The following is a 10,129-nucleotide window of genomic DNA, read 5'->3' as shown; positions in this document are numbered from 1 at the left end:
TACATCATAATATCAAGCATGACTAAGACAGCATTGATGGAAGGGCATTGTAGGTTGTCACAATATCATTATCCTCTTATTTAAGTATGCTGCCTCTATTTGGATGTTGATGCCAGAATGAACAAAAATGAAGAGGGAAAAATGGGGAAAGATGTGGTGCAACCATTTCTGTTTAACTTTTAGCCCCCATTAGTCGACTCAGTATAGCACTGTTAACGTATGAGTGATAAAACAGAGGAAAAACCTATTTCCACTATCCTGCTCTTGTTCAAGTCAAGCAGGTTTGGGACCAAGAGTGGAAAATATTTCAAGAAGCCCTTAGTCGCATTTCACATTGACGTGGATGCAGAACACAATCATCCCCTCCCTCTGTCAGTAGTGAATATGACTAGTTTCAACAGGTATTCACCGTGCAAGCAGGATGCCCAGGGGAGCAGCTCTGCATCTTTTGGAGGGGTGGGGGATGGTGGGATGCGGGAAAAGAATAGGGGACAAGTCAGATGGACAGTATTTGATTTGGTGGGGGGGGGGACAGAGTTTGATTTGGGGGAGCAGAAGATCTACAAACAAGTCTGGACAGCGGTATTTTCAAGAATGCCTTCTGCTGCTGGGCCTCTTGGAGGGGCTGTGGAAAGGGAAGAGAAGCATGGGGTGGAGGCAACACAGACGGAATGTTCTATGCAACATGCCAGGCTGCCTCAAGAAGGAGAGACAGCTGGATGACACCCCTCCCCTCCCATCCCCCACCTTTCCCTCTGGTGTTGACACTGATAGATGCCAGCAAGTGCCACAGCCACTGAGTGCAGCTCCTATGGCAATGCAGGACAGATGTCCTGGACCAAGTTCTCCACGGCAGTTGCCACTCTACCAGTGTTTACTTGGTGTTTGGTGTGTCAGCACTATCATCTTGGTCGAAAGGGGGATGGACTCCTCCATCATACCTTGCAATCTGATGAGTGCAGCGGATATCTCTGCCTGATTTTCCCGAGCTTATCTTTGCACTTCAGCAACTGAGGCATGACCTAATTCAGAAGTTCCTCTTCTGACCAGGACTCAGCAGATACATAGCCTCCAGCAATCCTCAGATTGCTGGCAGCCTGGATTATCCCTGCCTCCACATGTTGAGGATCAGATTGTGTGATGTGTTCACTAGATTGTGACCTCAAGGATACTCTAGAATTAGGTCTCACCAAGGTGTGTGTCTCTCTGTTAGTGGAACATATGGGTGAGCGCTGTATTTCTACTTTAGTTCCCATAAATCCTGCTTTTTTCTTCAGTTGGTTTGGAGCCGAGGCTTGTGGATCCCTTGGCTGCTTCTCAGGTGTGCCTGTGAAAAAAATGGAGGAATCATGAGTGCATGGCAGAGGCCTGAGAAACAAGGCATCATTGTCTGATGGATTTTGCATTGCTGGATTCTCACTTGGTTCAGCAAGGACCGCCTCACCATCAGCACAGGAATGGTCCACATCCTCAGAAGCCAGTAAATGGATCCCTCCTCAGTCTATGAGGACCTTGAGTTCTGACATCTCTGCACAGTCGAGGATGTCTCCCTCATGTTATGAGCCAGCTTGGCCTGAGTGAAGACAGATGGAGAGAATGTAAGCAGGATGCATATCAGAGCAGATGATGAAGATATTTGGCATGTGTGGATGGTAGGTGGGACCATTGAGACGATGAGGACATGACCGGCAGGGGAGATGACAGTAAGAGTGGGAGTCCCGTGTGCCGCATTGAGTGAGATCTCTGTAGATATGGGAGGGGTCGGTGAAAGTGAGAGTTGTAAGTGTTGAGAAGAGAGAAGAATGACTTACCCTGATGGAACAAAGGAGACCATTCATCCACTTGTAGCACTGGATAGCATTCTTCTTCTGCAGGGCACTATTGCCAATCACCGATACCGCCTCCTCCCATGCTGAATTAGTGCCCTTGCTTGCAGCTTTTCACCATGAGCTTGGGTAAAGTACATCACAGTGAACCTCCATTGCATCTAGCATATGCCCGAGGGAGGTATTGCTAAACTTGGGTGCCGAATGCTTCCTGGGCTTGGCAGCCATTGGTTCCCAGTGCCTTCTGATGTGTGCTGGCTGTTTGCAGGGTGGCTTTAAATATGGTGTCTGGATCATTGAAGTACTGAGTTGATAGTGATATGGGCAAATCAGAGGCCATCTGCCAGCAATACAGCGTGAAAACCCATGCCTTCAATTTTTTTCCCTGCAAATGCCATGCAATACGGTAAAAAATGCTGCCATTGCTGTCAGTATGCTTAACATCACTCTCCCTGCCTGAAATTGGACTTTTTCAATTTTGGAGACAATTTTGCTCATTATGCTCCATGAAAAATAATGTTTGCAAGAGCTATTCTCTGTGATCTTTGAACAACAAAATTAACACATGCTGGAAACCTGAAATGTGGAAAAAAAAGCCGGAAATGCAGAGCATTCCAAGGGTAGATCATCAACACAAGTAATACTTTTTTCTTTTTACAGATGTGGACAGACTGTTGATTTCTCTCATTTCTTTTTTTTTACTCTGTATGTTGTTTAGAATGTTTCAAAAAAAGTCTTCTTTGCCTTTAAGCCTTCATTGAAAAATTGTGCTTGATATTGAATCACTGCTATTGCCCATGATAATCCAGGAAATATACAAATATGGTTACTGAGATGTTGACCAGAATTCTCTGACCTCACCTACAGTTGGGATTCTCCAGTCCCGCTGCAGTAAATGGAGATTTAGCCAAGTGCCAAATTCTGTGTTCTCACTGGCAGTGTTGATAGGGCGTACAAGACAGGAGAATTCCAGCTGCTATGTTACTTGAAACCTCAGGGACAATGTTGAAGTTAAATTATGTCCCCATTCTGAAAGACAGTCACCTGTTCGTTAGTAATCTGATGGGCTCAGTGATGATGTCTTCTTACTCAGGACTTTAATACAATTTCAACCCAATGCAAGTATGTTTGCCACATGTACAGATGAAGCTGTTAGAGTCTCCACCCAGTTTAGGACAGATTTGTGGATTGGGCTCCTCTTCGATATGAATTGGATAAAGTTGGGCCTAATTTCACTTGTATACGCATCGAGAGCTGTGGACTTTGCTGAATGTCATGGCTATATCAAGGGTATTGTCAAGGATAAAGTTCATGACCTGGGTTGTGGTACTTCTTTAGCAAAGGTGTTATTCTGTGATCCTTACAGGTTCAAAGGAAGGACTGAGTTGTTCATTAGACTGGAGGGTATCCACATTGGTCAGTATATTTACTATGACAAGAAGGCTCAATTAAACATTAGAAATGCCCTCCCTTTGGGTACTATGCCAGAAGGTACCATTGTGTGTTGCCTGGAGGAAAAGCCAAGTGACCATGGGAGTCTTTTACATGCCACTGGTAATAATGCCATAGTCATCTCCCACAATCATGACACCAAAAGATGTGTCAAGTTTCCATCAGATTGTAAGAAAATTGTTTCCTCAGCTAGTAGAGCTGTTGTTGGCATTGTTGCTGGTGCTAGTCATATTGACAAACCCATCGGGCTTATCATTAATACAAGGCCAAAATAAACAGCTGGCCACATGCCCATGGTGTGGCTGTGAATTCTGTAGAACATTCTTTTGATGGTGGTAATCATCAGCACACAAGGAAACCATCGAGCATCAGAGGAACTGAAACATCTCTTTTCGCAGTAACGGTAGACTATGCTGCATCAAGATCTTCCAGAAGGAGAAGTGGTTTCTTAATGTATGTGCAAAAATTTGCCACAGTAAAAATAATTTTACAGAAAGACCCTCTACAAGAGAAAAGATGCTCATGAATATTGATTTTTAGCTTCTGAACATAACTGTAACCCAATGTCTCCCCACCTGTTGTAAAGGAATGATGCTAAGGATTGGCTGCATGGCACTTTACTTGATGTACAGACTTCTACAATTCATATAGGTACCCACCATGTAAAAAGCTGACAGAATCAAATACAATAGACAATATCTGACAATGATTAATATACCAATTAACACACTAAGCATAAATTTTAATGCCTGATTACATTTGATTCCTACTCCAGTAACTGAGTAAACAATATAATGATTGACAAACATATGAGTTGCAAATATATTATCTTAATGAATGTAATTAATTACTTTGATACTTTATTGTTAGTTTTAATGAATGGTGTATAATTTCTCCTTTCAACATTAATGGAGAAAAAATATAGTGTTACATTGAATATTGTCCTGTCTAATTAGTATTAACATACTCAGTTACAACAGTGACCCAAATTTTGTTCACACTGTAAAATATTAATTTGATAAAGTTCCAGCTTGCAGTTTCCAATTCATAGCTGAAATTTATTCTGAAGTGTGTTCTACTTATTAGTCAGCTGTATGACTATGATTGATAACAAAATTAGCTCCTCAGCTAAGGTTCATAGCACCACTATCTCCTAAATTGTATGAAACTAACATTTCTTTTCAAGTTTGGCTTATTTTAGAATTGAAGGAATAGTGACCTCCAATCCCCATTTAGAGACACAAGTATTTTTCAGATATGTTGCCATCATTGGCAGTAATCCTCTTAAAATGTTCCTTTTTTTTCTCAAATCATTGTGTGGAAAATGACTCCTTACATTCAACTGGAGACATGGGTACAATTTAATCCACTCCTCTGCGGCCAGAAACCTGGCAATTGAGCACGCTTAATCTCAAGGAACCTGCATGTCAGTCTCCTGGTGGAAGAAAATCTCCCAGGATTGAGCTGGAGTCAGGAAGGGGCCTGTGCAGTAAACTCACCTGCTCATGGCTGGATGTCAATTAGATTCATTGATGAGTCAATTGACACCACTCAACCCTGAAGCCACCACAATTTAGTTGTGGCTCAGAGATTAAATGGGAGTTGGACAACGTTCCTGTGCCTCCCAAAAGCCAGCCTTCTGGGAAAGATCCCTCATTGTCAGACACGCTGTGCCCAATTGAAGCACCAACATCAGGAATGTGCCACTGAAAGATACCGCCAATCTTTTTCTCTGATATCCTACCCCACCACCAGCAAAATGCCAGATGTGTGCAGCTGATTCAAGAACAAATATTTCACATTAAAAATTCATCCGGTCTTGACACTCCTGTCACGAAAATTGTCTTCTGGTTGCATTCTTTTTTTTTGTTGTTCATAGAGTGTGGGTGTCACTGGTAAAGAAAGTCAGTTAGCATTTGTTGCCCACCCATAATTGCCCTTGAGTATTTAAGAGCCAATCATAATGCTATAAGTTTGGAGTCACACGTGGACCAGGTAAGGACAGCAGATTTCATTCACAAAAGGACACTAGCAAACAACATGAGTTTTTATGCCAATCAATGGTTTGATTTCATGGTTATATTTACTGACACTAATTTTCAAGTCCAGACTTTTTAATTAACTGTAATTTACTTCCACCAACTGCCATGGAGGGATTTGAACCACCAGAGCTTCAGCCTGGGCCTCTAGATTTCACGTCTGGTGATGTTTCCATTGTGCCACCATCTCATCAATATATTCATCACATTGTTACAACCAACATGTCAGTAAAAGTAATCTAACAACAAAAATATCATATTAGGTAACACAGTTAATTCAAAATGAGAGATATAATATGAGCAGGGTAGCAATTTATCTTAGCTCAATTAATCAGTTGAAACTAGGGCACCAGGCCACATAATAGGATACAGCTCTGCTATTTTCACCTTGGGGTATAATCTAGTTTGGGCAGATGGATATGCATATTGTTTCACAAAGACATTTTAAGGTTATCATTGAAATGATTGCGAGCTTTGCCCAGGTCCGAAGTTCATGTAAAGCAGTGTTCTGAATCATGCAACAAATGGCATACATTCAGCTTCCTCAGAAAGATGATTCTTGTATATTTCATATCTCTGAACTCTATAGCAATAATATAAATTTTTATATGTGTGACAGATTTAGACGTGAAGTTTTAAGTGTTGTCATAGAATACAGCAACAGCAAGAAATTTCCCTCTTCCCCCTCCACCCCCACCCAACACCCTCATCCTTCCCCTGCCAACCCCAGTATGAAATAGAAGTCCTGGTTGAATAGAATAAAGGTTTAAAGTGAGAAAAATATAATTATGCAACAATGTGGAAATTTAAGGCTGTGAATGAGGATGCTAAAAAAACTGTGCTAATGGATTTGTGTAGTGCCTGTTCAGATTCCATTTAAGTTTTTGTAAGCCAGTCTGACTTTAATAAATGACAAAGATTTCAAACAAAAGCTCAACTGATGTGACCATGTGATGATAAAGACTGGAGAATATTGCAAAAGAAAATCCCCAAAATTCAGATGAGGAAAAATAACATTGATAACTGGATTTAATTATTCATTATTCCTAAACATATTGTGCTCCAAAGAGATGATTTCTCTTTACAGCTTTGATTTGACTTAGAGTGTGATTTGTAAGAAGCTATGGCATTGTACAGCTTGTGTCCTGCTCTGGTGGAACTGTGTCATGACTCATGATCCTCTGTCCATGCTGACAGCTTGGACCCTGGTTGGTGGTAGACACTGATACCATAGGCCAGTGACTGCATTATTCATTGTTCATCACTAAGTCAGTTTTGCATTCAGTTCTCACCTGTACTGAAGATCCAATACTGCAATGACTTTAAACTGAGCTAATTTCCTTGTGCTTGGTAGTACTAAAAACATAATGGCCTTATTTTCATTGTTATTGGAAGTCTGTAACTATTAAATGTCTTGAAGGCTGAGTATCAAAATAGGTTAATATTTTTGATGCAGGGATATCTGCAAAGTTCAATTAGATATTTATTATATATGTTTACAATTTGCAAGTTAGTACATACAATAGCAAATATTTCTCAGTTTTAAAGCAGTCAGAAATATTTGTTTGCTAGAGTGAGCCTATCAAAGCACTGCATCTCATGCTGTTCATAGAACAGTTGGTATGAATGATTCTACATGCAATGCCACAAGCAGTAACTTCCTGTGAAATCAGAACATTTGTCCACAGTGTGTGAAGATAATTTCAATGGCAGCTGTCCCAATATCTCACCTAGTGGCAAGCTCATGAGTAACATTAGGATACATTTGGTTCAAGTTATCTGTCAAATCTGTCAGTTTTAGAGTTGCAATCCATTTGGAAACATGAAAAGAGGGAGTAAACAAACTAACAATGAAAAGATCTTCATAAGCAATTGGATGGGATGTTTTTTTAAGTAAAATTTGTTAAATTATCGAGTCAGGCCAAAGAAAACAAAGAACGGTGGAGTAAGCTACTGCGCCCCATGACCCTGCTCCACCATTCAGTAAGATCATAGCTGATCTGATTGCAATCTCAGGTCGACATTCCCACTAACAGCAACATCTTTCGCCCCCTTGCTTCTCAAGAATCTATCTAGTCTGTCTGAAAAATGTTCAAAAGTGCTGTTTTCATTGTCTCTTGAGAGAGTTCCAGAGACTCCATCACCTTCTGAAAGAAAGAAATTCTCCTCAACTCTGTCCTAAATGCTTATTTTGAAACAGTGACCCATAGTCCTAGATTCTCAAACAAGAGAAAATATCCTTTCCACATGCAGTCTGTCAAGATACCTCAAGATCTGATAAGTTTCAATTAAGTCACCTTTTGGTCTTCTAAACTCCAACAGATACAAACCTATCCTGTCCAACCTTTCCTCATAAGACCAACCGGCTCATTACAGGTATTAATCTAATAAACCTTTTCTGAACTGCTTCCAATACATTAACATCCTTGACTAGGAAGACAATACGGGGTACATAATACACGAGCTGTGGTCTCACTAATGCCCTGTACTACTGAAGCATAACTCCCTACTTTTGTATTCAGTTCTCCTCAAATTAATTATAACATTCTATTAGTTTTCTATTATTTCTATTATTATTCTATTATTTGCTGTACTTGCATAATAACCTTTTGTGATTCATGCACTGGGATACCCAAATCCCCCTGAATCTCAGTACTTTGCAGTCTCTTACCATTTGGATCGTATGCTCCGTTTTTATTCTTTCTGTTAAAATAGACAGGTTTACATTTTCCCACATAATGGGCAGGATTTTATGGCTTTACTCAGGCGAGACCAGAAACTCCTGCCTGAGATCAACAGAGATTTCCGTTGCCAGACCCTCGCCCACTCCAATTCCATTACGGGCAAGGTGGTAGACTTCCAGCGAATATTCTATTTGTCAGATATTTTCCCTCTCACTAAAGCTATTTATACCTCTTTGTAGCTTCCTTATGCCCACTTTTCAGGTTATTTTCCCAACCATCCTTGTATCATTTAGCAACTGTACCTCCTGTCCTTTCATCCAAATGATTTCTATAAATTGTAAAATACTGAATCACCTCCACTGCTCCCTATACCACTCCTTGTGTTGCATCTTGCCTACCAGAACATGACCCATTTATGCTTATTCTCGGTTTCCTCTTAACCAATTTTCTACCTGTGCCATCATGTTACCCCATGTATCTGGGCCACTGGCAGTCTCCATTCTGAACTTCAGAGGCAACTTCAGGCATTCCTCAGATAAGTCCCAACTTTTTCATACTATGTTGTTCCAGACTGGCATGTTTTCTCCCTGGCATTGCAGAGAATTGGGTGTGGAGCAAGATTCTTGCCAGGCCTTCATCTGCAAATCAGGTTCATGTTAGCTATCAGTGGGTTTCCTGATCTGCCACGTTGGGCACCAGTGGAAGGTCCTGTGAAAAATCACATTGTTATGAAACTGATTTTCGGACCCCCTACCAAATTGTCCCCCTACTCGTCATTGACCCCAACAGGAGGGCATGGGATAATTCCGCCAATTCTCCTGATAACATTCTATGAAATCTACATCTGAGGTACTTTTGTCCATCTTATATTTCCAGTCATTATGTTGTTTAAAATTTTGACATTTGCTGCACCTTTCTGACAAGCTCCAATTATTTCTTCTTTCATACCCCTTCCTACAATGTGGTTACTATTAGGGAGTCTGCATTGCATTCCTACAAGTGACTTCTTGCCTTTATCATTTGCATCTCTACCCAAGCTATATCCTTGTTTACTGAACTTCGGTCATCCATCTCTATTGCACTAATGCAACAATTAATTAACAGAATCACCCCATTCACCTTTCTCTACTTGCTGTCCTTCCTAAATGTCCTATACTTTTTAATATTCAGGTACCAATCCATGTCATCCTGCAGCCATTTGTAGAATTCTGACTACCATGGAGACCCGGGAGCATTCGGCAGGAGGCCCAAGAATCGGGTTAATGCCAACATGAATTTCCCGCAGGATCTTCCACTGGTGCCCACCATACCAGATTGAGAAATCAGCAGGAAGCTGACATGAAACCAATTTTCATCCCCCTAATAGAGTACAAATGAAGGTCCAACCATCCATGCCCAGTTTTCCACGGTGCTAGTGGGAAAACATGCTGATGTGAAATATGTCTGGAATAACATGGTGTGCAAATGTCAGCATTCACCTGAACAATGCCTGGGACTGCTCCGAGAGTTTGGGATGGAGGCTGCCAGAACCCTGGAACCCAGAACTCCACAGCAGTAAGAGGGGTGCATGTAAAGATGGAAAATGCAGATTTGGTGCCCTGGAGGCACCTTCCAGGCAGAGAATGTTCCTCCAGATCACTCTTCATTTTTAGGGGCCTATCTTCTTATTTCAGTGATAGTTCAGTGATGTTGGGTATGTTTCCGAAATGGCACCAAGATACAACTGCCATGGACTACGCCTGACCCGCCATTAAATATGGCACAAAATCCTTAGGCTTCCCTCCCTCCCGCCATTGTCTGCTCTTTCAACCCACCCCCTCCCCTGCCACCTGAACATCCCTACATTACCACCCCCTCCCAACTCCATGTGGCTCACACTGGGGCCCGCTCCTGGCACTGCCCCCGGAGGGATTTGCTCGTCTGTTTCTCACTTGACCAAATTTGTTGTGAACCTTGCTGACCAGCTGTAAATATTTAGTGAAGGGGGTGGAATCATGTGGTGAGGGACATGTAATTAAATGAGATTCCTGTCCTTTATGGGCATAAAGCTCTTGACATCACTGGTGAAAGGTGGGGAAAATGAGCAAATGCGATCTGTCCAAAGGGAATTGCATTTTCTGAGTCTCTC

At 41.5% G+C, this 10,129-nt stretch overlaps 1 pseudogene; it reads left to right on the top strand.

The window, feature by feature from the left end:
* Nucleotides 1-3,031: 3,031 nt before the first annotated feature.
* LOC145353529 (large ribosomal subunit protein uL2 pseudogene) lies at nt 3,032-3,804 on the top strand (annotated as a pseudogene).
* Nucleotides 3,805-10,129: the final 6,325 nt, after the last annotated feature.

This window comes from Carcharhinus amblyrhynchos, chromosome 15 (genome assembly GCF_965287045.1).
Source record: "Carcharhinus amblyrhynchos chromosome 15, sCarAmb.v2.hapA, whole genome shotgun sequence".
NCBI lineage: Eukaryota > Metazoa > Chordata > Chondrichthyes > Carcharhiniformes > Carcharhinidae > Carcharhinus > Carcharhinus amblyrhynchos.
This window is presented reverse-complemented; position numbering and strand designations above follow the sequence as displayed.